Consider the following 14,516-nt stretch of genomic DNA (forward strand, 5'->3'; position numbering starts at 1 on the left):
ATGAGAACAAAAAGTCCCTTGATTCATTGTAACAAGTCTTCATGGAATTTGGAATTTCTCCAGATACACGGTTAACAAGTTTTCTCTTGCTTGGTACTCATAATTGAATTATAAATGAGTTAGAGCTTCATACAGATAAACACTATATAAGATGGAAAGAAACTGTGATGGTTAATTTTATATGTCAACTTGACTGGGCCATGGGGTGCCCAGATTAAACATTATTCTATGGATGTCGATGAGGATGTTTCCAGATGAGATTAGTATTTGAATCAGTAGACTCAGTAGATTGTCCCCCCACGATGGGGGTGGACATCATTCAATCTACTGAGGGCCTGAATAGAACAAAAAGTAGAAGAAGGGATGATTCACTCCCTCCCTACCTGCCTGCTGATCTGGGACATTGCTCTCCTGCCCTTGGACTGAGACTTACATCATTGCTCCCCTGGTTATCCGGCCTTCAGACTTGGACTGGAATTATACCACTGGTCCTGGGTCTCCAACTTGCAAACAGTAGGTCATGGGACTTCTCAGGCTTCATACTTGTGTGAGCCAATTCTTCATAATAAATCTTCACATGTATATCTTAATGGTTCTTTTTCTCTGGAGAACCCTGACTAATACAGGTTTTGGTACTGAGTGTGGTTCTAGAAGAACAGAATACTAAGAATGAGTTTTCTGAATTGGTTCCAGAGTTTATGGAATTGGCTCTCTAACGTGATTAGATTTAAAGTTGCTAATGAGTCTTTCTGGTAGTAAAGAGAGGGCTGAAAGTCCACGGCATGATCTGGCAATAGACATATACAAAGCATCTTCACTGGGCACTCACTTATAAGAATCAAGGAGCTAGGTAACTCTGTGCACTACATAGGATACTTTCTTTTTTTAAAAACGAATGAATACAATGACATTGGTTGCTTCTAATGTTGCTGGACAAAGTAGTGTAAGAAAAGGATGAACTCAGGGGTCTGAATTCCCAGTTCAGGCACCACATAAACAACCTAAGAGTTTCTTTGTGTGTCCTGAGGGAGATTCTTGTTTCCTGGAGCTGCAGGGCTGAAGATTTGAAAATCAATGCAGAATCATCCTGGGAATGAATTACAAGGCAATTTGTTAACGTCTGGGCATTGATCCTGGAAGCTGGGATGGGGTCATCTGGGAAGACCCTGAGGGAGCTGGAGACATGGAGCCTCTAAATTCTGATGAATCTTTGTCAGTGGAAGAGGTCTCCCCACCCCCCAGTGGAACTAGCCTCTCCAGACCTTTCCATCTCAGTCTGAGGGGATTCACCCTGCATTGCCTGAGGAAACTGTTAAGGCCTTTCCCTGAGGCAGCAAGACAATGCTGAGTATCCTCAGGACCCACCCCTACACCCCTCTTCGCCTCTAGACCTGTAACTGGACTCAAGTCCTAGTAGACTCCTAAAGGGGAGGTAATGGACTACACTCTAGAAGAACTACATGAGTTTTCTAATTTATAGTCAGGAAAACAGGGAACATGTATGGGTATGAATATTAGGAATATGAGATAAAGGTAGAAGAAATACAAAGTTGGATCAGGCAGAATTTATTAATATGGTTTCACTAAATCAAGATTATACATTAAATATTACAGCTCAGGGAGTTAGAAAGGGTTCTAACAGTTTGTTCAGTTGGTTGGCTGAAACATGGACCAAAGAGTGGCCCACAGTGAGCAAACTGGAAAATCCCAACCTGCCTTGGTTTAAAGTATAGGAAGGGATTCAAAGGCTTAGAGGGAGAGGTTGGAATGTTAGTGTGGATTTGTCATTTAAGACCTACTCACCCACACTAGAAGGGCCTGGAAGACATACCTTTCACCAATACTATGAGAAATAAGGTAGTGATGGAGCCCCAGCGTCCCTGAAGAACTCTGTGATCACTCTTCTGTGTAGGCCAGACCTTACACTGGGAACTGCAGTCACTGAATTGGGAAACTTAAATGCAATGGGAGTGATTGGATCCCAGGGTGACAGAGGCCAAGCGACAGCACTCAACCACCAAAGGCAGGGGGAGCCTTCTTACCACGATGGACAGCAGAGTCAAAGTAGCAATCAGGATAGCCTGACTCATGCAGACCTATGGCACTGGCTAGTTGATCATGGTGTTCCCAGATGTAAGATGCTAAATTCTTACTTAATGTGTATCGGCAGAAAAGTTCTAGGTCAAGTGGACACAAGTTTAATCTGAATCGTAAAAACAGAGAGTCACAGCCATCTGAACCATTTCCAGGCTTGAGCCATCTTACAGACCCAGAACCACTTGGATGAAGTTGGTGCGGGGCAGGTCCCCTTGAGAAAGGACCCCAGTACACTACAGAAATATACTGTTAATTTTCCTCCTAGGCCCCCCCAAAAGGTACCTACTGCCTTTTACCAGAGTACTTGTACACTGGGGATAAGGAAATGATCAAACTTCGGGGGAACTACTGGATACTGGCTCTGAGCTGACACTGATTCCAGGAGACCCAAAACATCACTATGGCCCACAAGTCAGAGTAGGGACTTATGAAGACCGGGTGATCGATGGAGTTTTAGCTCAAGTCTAATTCACAGTGGGTCCAGTGTATTCCCAAACCCACCCTGTGGTTATTGACCCAGTTCCAGAATGCATAATTGGAATAGACATACTTAGCAGCTGGCAAAATTTCCACATTGGCTCGCTCTCCTATAGATTGAGGATTATTATGGTTGGAAAGGCCAGTGGAACACATTAGAACTGCCTCCACATAGGAAAACAGTAAACCAAAAGAAATACTACATTTCTGGAGAGATTGCAGAAGTTAGTCCCACCATCAAGGGCTTAAAAAATGCAGATATGATGATTCTCACCAAACCCCATTTAACTCTCCTATCTGAACTGTGCAAAAGACAGATATCAACACACATACACACAAAAATCAGTAAAACACGAAGGAAGATGCCAAGGAAAGAAATGCAGGACAAAAGACCTATAAGACTAACAGGAAACAGATAAAATGGCATTAATAAATCCCTCCCAATCAGTAATTACTTTAAGTGTAAATGGCTTAAATTCCCCAATCAAAAGACGTACAGTGGCTGAATGTATAAAAAAAAAAAGCAACTATATGCTATTTGTAAGAAACTCACTTTAGGTTTGATACACATACGCTGAAAGTGAGGGGATGAAAGAAGATATTCCATGCAAATTATAACCAAAACAGAGCAAATGTGGCTATACTTATATTAGACAAAATAGACTTTAAGTCCAAAACTGTCACAAAAGGCAAAGAAGGACATTACATAATGATAAATGGCCAATTCAACAGGAAGGCATAACAATTACATATATATATGTATACACAACACACACACACACACACACACACACACACACACACACCCAACGTCAGAACACCTAAATATATGAAGCAAATATTGACAGAACTGAGGGAGAAATAGACAAGAATACAATAAAAGTAGAATACTTCAAAAATCTACTTCCAGTAATGGATAGAACATCCCAGTCAGAACATCAATGAGGAAACAAAGGATTTGAATAACGCTATAGACCAAATGGACCTATACCAAACATTGCACCCAACAGTAAAAAAATACACATTTTTCTCAAGCACACATCGTTTTTCCCAAGATAGATCTTTTTCCATGTTAGGTCACAAAACAAGTCTTAACAAATTTAAGAAGATTGAAATTATGCCATATATCTTTTCTGATCACAGTGGAATTAAACTAGATACCAAAGGCTGAAGGAAAAGTGGAAAATTCACAAATGTGTAAAAATTAAACAACACAGTCTTGAACAACTATTGTATCAAAGAAAAATTAAAAAATAAAATTAGAAAATACCTCAAGACAAATAAAAATGAAAACACAACATACCAAAACTTACGGGATGCAGCAAAAGCAGTACTTACAGGGAATTCATAGCCATAAATGCCTACATAAGAAAAGAAGAAAAATCTCAAATAACTGATCTAACTTTACATCTCAGGGAATTAGAAAAATAAGAAAAAACTAAGCTTAAAATTAGCAGAAGGAAGGAAATAACAAAGATGAAAGCAGAAGCAAATGAAATAGAAAATAGAAAACAATAGGAAAAAATCAATGAAAGTAAGAGTTCATTTCTTGAAAAGGTAAAAGAAAAAATTGACAAAACCTTAGTTAGACTAACTAAGAAAAAAAAGAGAAGACTCAAACAGAATCAGAAATGAAGAGACAATACAAGTGATGCCACAAAAATAAAGAGGACCATAAAAGACAACTATGTACAATTACACACCGGCAAACTGGATAACCTAGAGGAAATGGATAAATTTCTAGAAACATACAACCTACTAAGACTAATTCATGCAGAAGTAGAAAGTCTGAAGAGAGCTATAACTAGTAAGGAGGTTGAATTAGTAATTTAAAATTTTTAAAAAAATAAATCAATAAATAAAATGTAAAAAAATAATAAAAATTAAAAAAAAAACTCCTAACAAAGAAAAGCTTAGGACCAGATAGCTTCACTAGTGAATTCCACCAAAAATTCAAAGAACAATTAACACCAATGCTCCTCAAACTCTTCCAAATACATGAAGAGGAGAGAACACTTAAACTCATTTCAGGAGGCTGAAATTAGTTTGCTAGCAAAGCTAGTCAAAGACACAACAAGAAAAGAAAATTATAGGCCAATATTCTTGATAAAAATAGATGCAAAATCCTCAACAAAATACTAGCAAAACAAATCCAACAGCACATTAAAAGGATTACCATAACCAAATGGGATTTATCCCTGGGATGCAAGGATCGTTCAACATATGAAAATGAATTAATTTGATACAACACATCAACAAAATAAATGATAAAATCACACGATTATCTCAATAGATGCAGAAAAAGTATTTGACAAAATTCAACACCACTTCATGATAAAAATTCTCAACAAACTAGGAATAGAAAGAAACTACCTCATCACAAATAAGATCATATATGAAAAGCTCACAGCTAACATCAACTCAGTGGTGAAGAACTGAAAGCTTTTCCTCTATGATCAGGAACAAAGCAAGGATGCCCAGTCTCACCACTGCTATTCAACATAGTATTGGATGTCCCAGCCAGAACAAATAGGTAAGAAAAAAAATAAGTGGATGTCCTAGCCAGAACAAATAGGTTAAAGAGAGAAATAAAAGTCATCCCAATCAGAAAGAAGTAAAATTGTCCTTCTTTGCAGACGGCATGATCTTATATATGGAAAACCCCAAAGACTCCATAAAAAAACAAAACAAAACAACAACAACAATAAACTGTTAGAACTAATAAACGAGTTCATTAAATTTTCAGGATATACCATCAACATATAAAAATCAGCTGCATTTCTATACACTAAGAATGAACTATCCAAAATTAAGAAAACCAATTTACTATAGCATAGAAAAGAATAAAACACTTAGGAATAAACTTAACCAAAGAGGTGAAAAAGTTGTACACTTAAAAATACAAATCATTGATGAAAGAAATTTTTTAAAAGACACAAATACATTTATTTGTAAAAAACAAATAAAAGACATCCCATGTTCATAGATGGGGGAACTTAATATTTTTTAAAATGTCCATACTTCCTAAAGTGATGTGCAGATTCAATGTAATCCATATCAAAATCCCAATGGCAATTTTTACAGAAATTTTTAAAAATCTAAAATTCATTGGAACCATAAAAGACCATGAATACCCAATCAATCTTGAGAAAGAACAAAGCTGGGGGAATCACACTTCCTGATTTCAAAATATATTACAAAGATACAGTAACCAAAACAGTATGGTTTTGACATAAAGACAGACACATAGACCAATGAAATGAAATAGAGAACCCAGAAATAAATCCACACATATTGGGTTAGCTGATCCTCAACAAAGGTGCCAAGAACACACAATGGATAAAAGATAGTCTCTTCAACAAATGGTGTCGGAAAAACTGGATATCCACATAGAAAGGAATGAAGCTGGATGCTTATCTTACCCCATATGCAAAAATCAACTCAAAATGGATTAAACACTTAAACATAAGGCCTGAATCTGTAAAATTCCTAGGATAAAACATAGGGAAAATGCTTCATGACATTGGTCTTGGAAATAATTTCATGGATATGATATCAAAAACACAAGCAACAAAAACAAAAATAAAGTAAGACTACATAAAACTAAAAAGCAACAAAATGAAAAGGCAACCTATCTGAAATTTCAGATTTCAAAACTATAGTTAAATAATCTGCTCCAAATCTAAGATAAAGAACTAACATCTTCTAATTCCCACCTTCTTATTGGTTGTGCTGCCTCCTTGTGATGAACCCAAGTTAATAAAGATCAAATATCACACATATATGCTAAATTTTTGTCTTGACTTTGAGGATATATAATATCTCTCTGTCTTTGGTATCTGATACAAGGAAGGCATACGTCCAGAGAAAATCCCAGACAACTAGTATCTTTCCTGGACTTTATTCTTCATCCCTAAAAAAATTTAGCTCCTAGGTACAGCTGAATTGGATATGGATGAGGTTTAAACAAGTGGAAATAAGCACTCTTCTCACCCTCACATGTGCCGATCATAGGTGGAATTACTTCTATGCAAAACTAGTTTACTAAAGACATGGTAGCTAGAAATGTAATAAGAAAAATTAAAAGAAGTGAAGAAGGAAGGAGGGAAGGAAGGAAGGAAGGAAGGAAGGAAGGAAGGAAGGAAGGAAGGAAGGGAGGAAGGAAGGAGGGAGGAGGGAAGGAAGGAAGAAATGAAAGAAGGAGAAAAGGGAGGAGGAGGGAGAGGGAGGAATAAAGGAAGAGAAAAGTTGACCCTTCTCAGCAGAATACAGAACATTTCAATTTAGTTAGTTTGGTGTTCTCATAAACCCATGAAGAATGGAGCCAATTGTCCATTAAAGATTTACCAGCCATTCCTAATCTTCAATGTGCAAAGTGTCCTTTGGAGATTTCCCTGTACTAGTTGATGAGGATTACTCTTCCTTTCAAAGTGATTTATGGTCACTGAAGAATCTGAACAGTAAGAAATGCACTGTTGGTCATATAACCAAAATTTTACATGTGATTACTGACTTTGTCAGATCTCAAGTTGTCCCAGAGCACTCTAATAGGACCTTAAATGTCTGCAGAAAAATTTTTTTAACCATCTAACTGAAAAGTTAGATAAATGGCATCTTAAAACCCAATTATCTCCTTAAATTGGGGGCTGTATGAGGGATGTTTACTTAGGAATAGTAACCTTTCCCTCTTAACCCACTATCTCAAGATTTGCAAAGATGCAGCCAGAGCTAAGACAATACTTCTATTCTTCTGAGATAACTGAACTAGCAAAATCTAGAAAACACCAGGAACCCTCTGAAATGTCAAAATAGCCTGGTTCAAATAGTTCAACTATTCATGTTCACATTATTTCAAAGATATGTATTGACTGCTGATATGCCCAGGATAGTACCTAATAATGCAAAGGTGAGGAAGACACCCTCATGGAGCATACAGTCTAGGGAAGAATCAAGGGGTAGGCATCATCTAAACCCTGAAAGATGAGGATAATATAACCAAACAATGGGGGACACTTGGCAGCCTCCTCAAGTGATTGTGTAGATACAGGAAGTCCTTGGAGATCTAGAATTATTTTTAAGAGGTCTCATAGAAGGGGCCTCACACTCTTCTCTCCACTCTCATCCCATGATTAGTTTCAAAGAGATGGAGAACAGAATAGAATTCTGGGATGATTTGGGGAATCCAAAAGAACTCAGTTCTTCTGGAAGTCTGGGAGACAGCATCTGCATACATTCAGTCAGCCAATCAACAAACATTCAGAGTGATCCTTGTTGTGTGCCAGGTGTATCTGTACAGGGCTTTTTGTTATTGTTTATAGCACTAAAGCAAGGCAGCAGCAGAGATGAATGGCTTCATGGGATGTCTGGGGCAGAGGGCCCAAGGTATCTGCAAGTCTCCAGCACCCCCTCTTCCCCAACTTTCAGGATGCAGAAGTTATAGCTCTGAAAGAAAGGAGAGAGAGAGAGAGCAAACAAGTGTCCCCAAATGCGCTTTGCGGTCATGATGAGGGGTCACATAAGCACAAAGCAGCGTGGAGGACCAAATGGGAGAATTGTCTATCTCAGGAGAGACAAGTGCAGGACAGGTGAAGACCAAGGAGTAGGTACTGCCTCGCCACTATTGCTATGAGACTGTGCTATGAGCTTAGATTAGTCCCAAGAAAAAGGAGAAACTATGACTTAATGGAGTTTAAACCAGAAATAGGGAAAACTCAGAACTGACTTAGATTGTGTTGTTTATAACCAGAGAGTAATAGTGTCTTTGAATGCATATTTAGTTGAAGTATATAAAATAAAGCTTTATTTTCTACACAACCAAGACACTTGAAAACACTGCCACCTGTACACAAGCTCTGTGTGTGAGTGTGTGTTTACAAACATAGCCAAATGTACTTGAACGTTGGACCCTTCAGAATAGCCACCTTGGAAGGTTCTGTTTATGGTGTTGTCATTGTCCAACTCTTTCTTAAGCCTTCAGCATCATTTTATAAACTATACAAGAAAATCAATTCCATTAGTTTATATTTACTCTCCATGTTTGATTATCAATTGTAAAAGAAAGAAAGAGAAAAAAATGATCCACTTAAATCAAGGTTTTATTTACCAAACATGGTACTTGCAGGCTTCTGGCAGCTTCCAAAATTCCACAGACATATGTTTATTAGCTCTCAATATACTCAAAAATAAGTAATGGCAAAGATGCTTTGAGCAATGGCTATTGTATTGTAATACATGTACTATCAGGTGACTATTTCAAATGAAAACATTCATTTGAATGTATTAGTATATTTGTGGAAAACAAGAACCAACCCAAAAATGCAGCCACGTTATTTTATTATTACTATTATTTGAAGTCTTCATTGAATTTGTTACAATTTTGCTTCTGTTTTATGTTTTGGTTTTTTGGCCGCAAGGCATGTGGGATCTTAGCTGCCCGACCGGGGATACAACCTGCACCCCCTGCATTGGAAGGCGAAATCTTAACCACTGGACCTCCAGGGAAGTCCCACAGCCACATTATTTTAAAGTCCTAGGTATTTAGGGCAGTGACGAAAATCTCAACTTTGACTGAACGGTCATTTCTCCTAAAATTGCATGTTCTCTGTCACTGTCTCAAGCTCCACATGCCATATACTTTAGAAAGGGCTTTCTCAAGAGGGCCATGGCATCAGTGCTGTCACACAAGAACAGAGGGGAGCTTGAGAGAGTCTGGGTCACACTTCCTCCACTGCCTCTCACACAGATATCTTTGCATTTTTACAAGCATTACTCGTAATCTCATTTTTCATTCCCATCTTGCAACTTTATGCCTTTCTTTTTTCTTATTTTAATTTTTGTAAATTTTTAATTTTATTTTTTTATGCAGCAGGTTCTTATTAGTCATGCATTTTATACACATCAGTATATACATGTCAATCCCAATCTCCCAATTAATCACACCACCACCACACACACCCCACCGCTTTCCCCCCTTGGTGTCCATAAGTTTGTTCTCTACATCTCTGTCTCTATTTCTGCCCTGCAAACGGGTTCATCTGTACCACTTTTCTAGGTTCCACATATATGTGTTAATATATGATATTTGTTTTTCCCTTTCTGACTTACTTCACTCTGCATGACAGTCTCTAGATCCATCCACATCTCAACAAATGACCCAATTTCGTTCCTTTTCATGGCTGAATAATATTCCATTGTATATATGTACCACTTCTTCTTTATCCATTCGTCTGTCAAAGGGCATTTAGGTTGCTTCCATGACCATGCTATCGTAAATAGTCCTGCAATGAACATTGGGGTGCATGTGTCTTTTTGAATTATGGTTTTCTCTGGGTATACGCCCAGTAGTGGGATTTTTGGATCATATGGTAATTCTATTTTTAGTTTTTTAAGGAACCTCCATACTGTTCTCCATAGTGGCTGTATCAATTTACATTCCCACCAACAGTGTAAGAGGGTTCCCTTTTCTCCACACCCTCTCCAGCACTTTTTGTTTGTAGATTTTCTGATGATGCCCACTCTAACTGGTATGAGGTGGTACCTCATTGTACTTTTGAGTTGCATTTCTCTAATAATTAGTGATGTTGAGCAGCTTTCCATGTGCTTCTTGGACATCTGTATGTCTTCTTTGGAGAAATGTCTATTTAGGTCTTCTGCCCATTTTTGGATTGGATTGTTTGTTTTTTTAATATTGAGCTGCATGAGCAGTATATATATTTTGGAGATTAATCCTTTGTCCGTTGATTCATCTGCAAATATTTTCTCACACTCTGAGGGTTGTCTTTTCGACTTGTTTATGGTTTCCTTTGCTGTGCAAAAGCTTTGAAGTTTCATTAGGTCCCATTTGTTTATTTTTGTTTTTATTTCCATTATTCTAGGAGGTGGATCAAAATAGATCTTGCTGTGGTCATAGAATGTTCTGCCTATGTTTTCCTCTAACAGTTTTATAGTGTCCGGTCTTACATTTAAGTCTCTAATCCATTTTGAGTTTATTTTTGTGTATGGTGTCAGGGAGTGTTCTAATTTCATTCTTTTACATGTAGTTGTCCAGTTTTCCCAGCACCACTTATTGAAGAGACTGTCTTTTCTCCATTGTATATCCTTGCCTCATTTGTCATAGGTTAGTTGACCATAGGTACGTGGGTTTATCCCTGGGCTTTCTATCTTGTTCCATTGATCTATGTTTCTGTTTTTGTGCCAACACAATATTGTCTTGATTACTGTAGCTTTGTAGTATAGTCTGAAGTCAGGGAGTCTGATTCCTCCAGCTCCATTTTTTTCCCTCCAGATTGCTTTGGTTATTCGGGGTCTTCTGTGTCTCCATACAAATTTTAAGATTTTTTGTTCCAGTTCCGTAAAAAATGCCATTGGTAATTTGATAGGGATTGCATTGAATCTGTAGATTGCTTTGGGTAGTATAGTCATTTTCACAATATTGATTCTTCCAATCCAAGAACATGGTATATCTCTCCATCTGTTGGTATCATCTTTAATTTCTTTCATCAGTGTCTTATAGATTTCTGTATACAGGTCTTTTGTCTCCCTAAGTAGGTTTATTCCTAGGTATTTTATTCTTTTTGTTGCAATGGTAAATGGGAGAGTTTCCTTAATTTCTCGTTCAGATTTTTCATCATTAGTGTATAGGAATGCAAGAGATTTCTGTGCATTAATTTTGTATCCTGCAACTTTACCAAATTCATTGATGAGCTCTAGTAGTTTTCTGGTGGCATCTTTAGGATTCTCTACGTATAGTATCATGTCACCTGCAAACAGTTTTACTTCTTCATTTCCAATTTGTATTCCTTTTATTTCTTTTTCTTCTCTGATTGCCATGGCTAGGACTTCCAAAACTATGTTGAATAATAGTGGTGAGAGTGGACATCCTTGTCTTGTTCCTGATCTTAGAGAAAATGCTTTCAGTTTTTCCCCATTGAGAATGATGTTTGCTGTGGGTTTGTCGTATATAGCCTTTATTATGTTGAGGTAGGTTCCCTTTATGCCCACTTTCTGGAGAGTTTTTATCATAAATGGGTGTTGAATTTTGTCAAAAGCTTTTTCTGCATCTATTGAGGTGATCATATGGTTTTTATTCTTCAGTTTGTTAATATGGTGTATCACATTGATTGATTTGCGTATATTGAAGAATCCTTGCATCCCTGGGATAAATCCCATTTGATCATGATGTACGATCCTTTTAATGTGTTGTTAAATTTTGTTTGCTAGCATTTTGTTGAGGATTTTTACATCTATATTCATCCGTGTTATTGGTTTGTAATTTTCTTTTTTTGTAGTATCTTTGTCTGGTTTTGGTATCAGGGTGATGGTGGCCCTGTAGAATGAGTTTGGGAGTGTTCCTTCTTCTGCAGTTTTTTGGAAGAGTTTGAGAAGGATGCGTGTTAGCTCTTCTCTAAATGTTTGATAGAATTCACCTGTGAAGCCATCTGGTCCTGGACTTTTGTTTCTTGGAAGATTTTTCATCAGAGTTTCAACTTCATTATTTGTGATTGGTCTGTTCATATTTTCTATTTCTTCCTGGTTCAGTCGTGGAAGGTTACACCTAAGAATTTTCCATTTCTTCCAGGTTGTCCATTTTATTGGCATAGATTTGCCTGTAGTAGTCTCTTAGGATGCTTTGTATTTCTGCGGTGTCTGTTGTAACTTCACCTTTTTCATTTCTAATTTTATTGATTTGAGTCCTCCCCCTTTTTTTCTTGATGAGTCTGGCTAATGGTTTATCAATTTTGCTTATCTTCTCAAAGAACCAGCTTCCAGTTTTATTGATCTTTGCTATTGCTTTCTTTGTTTCTATTTCATTTATTTCTGCTCTGATCTTTATGATTTCTTTCCTTCTGCTAACTTTGGGTTTTGTTTGTTCTCCTTTCTCTAGTTACTTTAGGTGTAAGGTTAGATTGTTTATTTGAGATTTTTCTTGTTTCTTGAGGTAGGCTTGTATAGCTATAAACTTCCCTCTTAGAACTGCTTTTGCTGCATCCCATAGGTTTTGGATCATCATATTTCCATTGTCATTTGTTTCTAGGTATTTTTTGATTTCCTCTTTGATTTCTTCAGTGATCTCTTGGTTATTTAGTAACATATGGTTTAGCCTCCATGTGTTTGTGATTTTTACATTTTTTTCCCTGTAATTCATTTCTAATCTCATAGCATTGTGGTCAGAAAAGATGCTTGATTTCATTTCAATTTTCTTAAATTTACTGAGGCCTGATTTGTGACCCAAGATGTGATCTATCCTGAAGGATGTTCTGTGTGCACTTGATAAGAAAGTGTAATCTGCTGGTTTTGGATGGATTGTCCTATAAATATCAATTAAATCTATCTGGTCTGTTGTGTCATTTAAAGCTTCTGTTTCCTTATTAATTTTCATTATGGATCATCTGTCCATTGGTGTAAGTGAGGTGTTACAGTCCCCCACTATTATTGTGTTACTGTCGATTTCCTCTTTCATAGCTGTTAGCAGTTGCCTTATGTATTGAGGTGCTCCTATGTTGGGTGCATATATATTTATAATTGTTATATCTTCTTCTTGGATTGATCCCTTGATCATTATGTAGTGTCCTTCCTTGTCTCTTGTAATGTTCTTTATTTTAAAGTCTATTTTATCTGATATGAGTATTGCTTCTCCAGCTTTCTTTTGATTTACATTTGCATGGAATATCTTTTTTCATCCCCTCACTTTCAGTCTGTATGTGTCCCTAAGTCTGAAGTGGGTCTCTCGTAGACAGCCTATATATGCGTCTTGCTTTTGTATCCATTTAGCAAGCCTGTGTCTTTTGGTTGGAGCATTTAATCCATTCATGTTTAAGGTAATTATTGATATGTATGTTCCTATGACCATTTTCTTAATTGTTTTGTGTTTGTTTTTGTAGGTCCTCTTCTCCTCTGGTGTTTCCCACTTAGACAAGTTCCTTTAGCATTTGTTGTAGAGCTGGTTTGGTGGTGCTGAACTCTCTTAGCTTTTGCTTGTCTGTAAAGCTTTTGATTTCTCCGTCGAATCTGAATGAGATCCTTGCGGGGTAGAGTAATCTTGGTTGTACGTTCTTCCTTTTCATCACTTTAAGTATATCATGCCACTCCCTTCTGGCTTGTAGAGTTTCTGCTGAGAAATCAGCTGTTAACCTTATGGGATTTCCCTTGTATGTTATTTGTCGTTTTTCCCTTGCTGCTTTCAATAATTTTTCTTTGTCTTTAATTTTTGCCAATTTGATTACTATGTGTCTCAGCGTGTTTCTCCTTGGTTTTATCCTGTATGGGACTCTCTGCACTTCCTGGACTTCGGTGGCTATTTCCTTTCCCATGTTAGGGAAGTGTTCAACTATAATCTCCTCAAATATTTTCTCTGGTCCTTTCTCTCTCTCTTCTCCTTCTGGGACCCCTATAATGCAAATGTTGTTGCATTTAATGTTGTCCCAGAGGTCTCTTAGGCAGTCTTCATTTCTTTTCATTCTTTTTTCTTTATTCTGTTCCATAGCAGTGAATTCCACCATTCTGTCTTCCAGGTCACTTATCCATTCTTCTGCCTCAGTATTCTGCTATTGATTCCTTCTAGTGTAGTTTTCATATCAGTTATTGTATTGTTAATCTGTGTTTATTTGTTCTTTAATTCTTCTATGTCTTTGTTAAACATTTCTTGCATATTCTCGATCTTTGCCTCCTTTCTTTTTCCAAGGTCCTGGATCATCTTCACTACCATTATTCTGAATTCTTTTTCTGGAAGGTTGCCTATCTCCACTTCATTTAGTTGTTTTCCTGGGTTTTATCTTCATCTGGTACATTGCCCTCTGCCTTTCCATCTTGTCTATCTTTCTGTGAATGTGGTTTTTGTTCCACAGGAACAGGACTGTAGTTCTTGCTTCTGCTGTCTGCCCTCTGGTGGATGAGGCTACCTCTTTATGCCTTTCTATTGATTTTAATTCTGCCACTCAGAGACA

Source organism: Lagenorhynchus albirostris, chromosome 11 (assembly GCF_949774975.1).
Source record: "Lagenorhynchus albirostris chromosome 11, mLagAlb1.1, whole genome shotgun sequence".
In the NCBI taxonomy this organism is placed as follows: Eukaryota; Metazoa; Chordata; class Mammalia; order Artiodactyla; family Delphinidae; genus Lagenorhynchus; species Lagenorhynchus albirostris.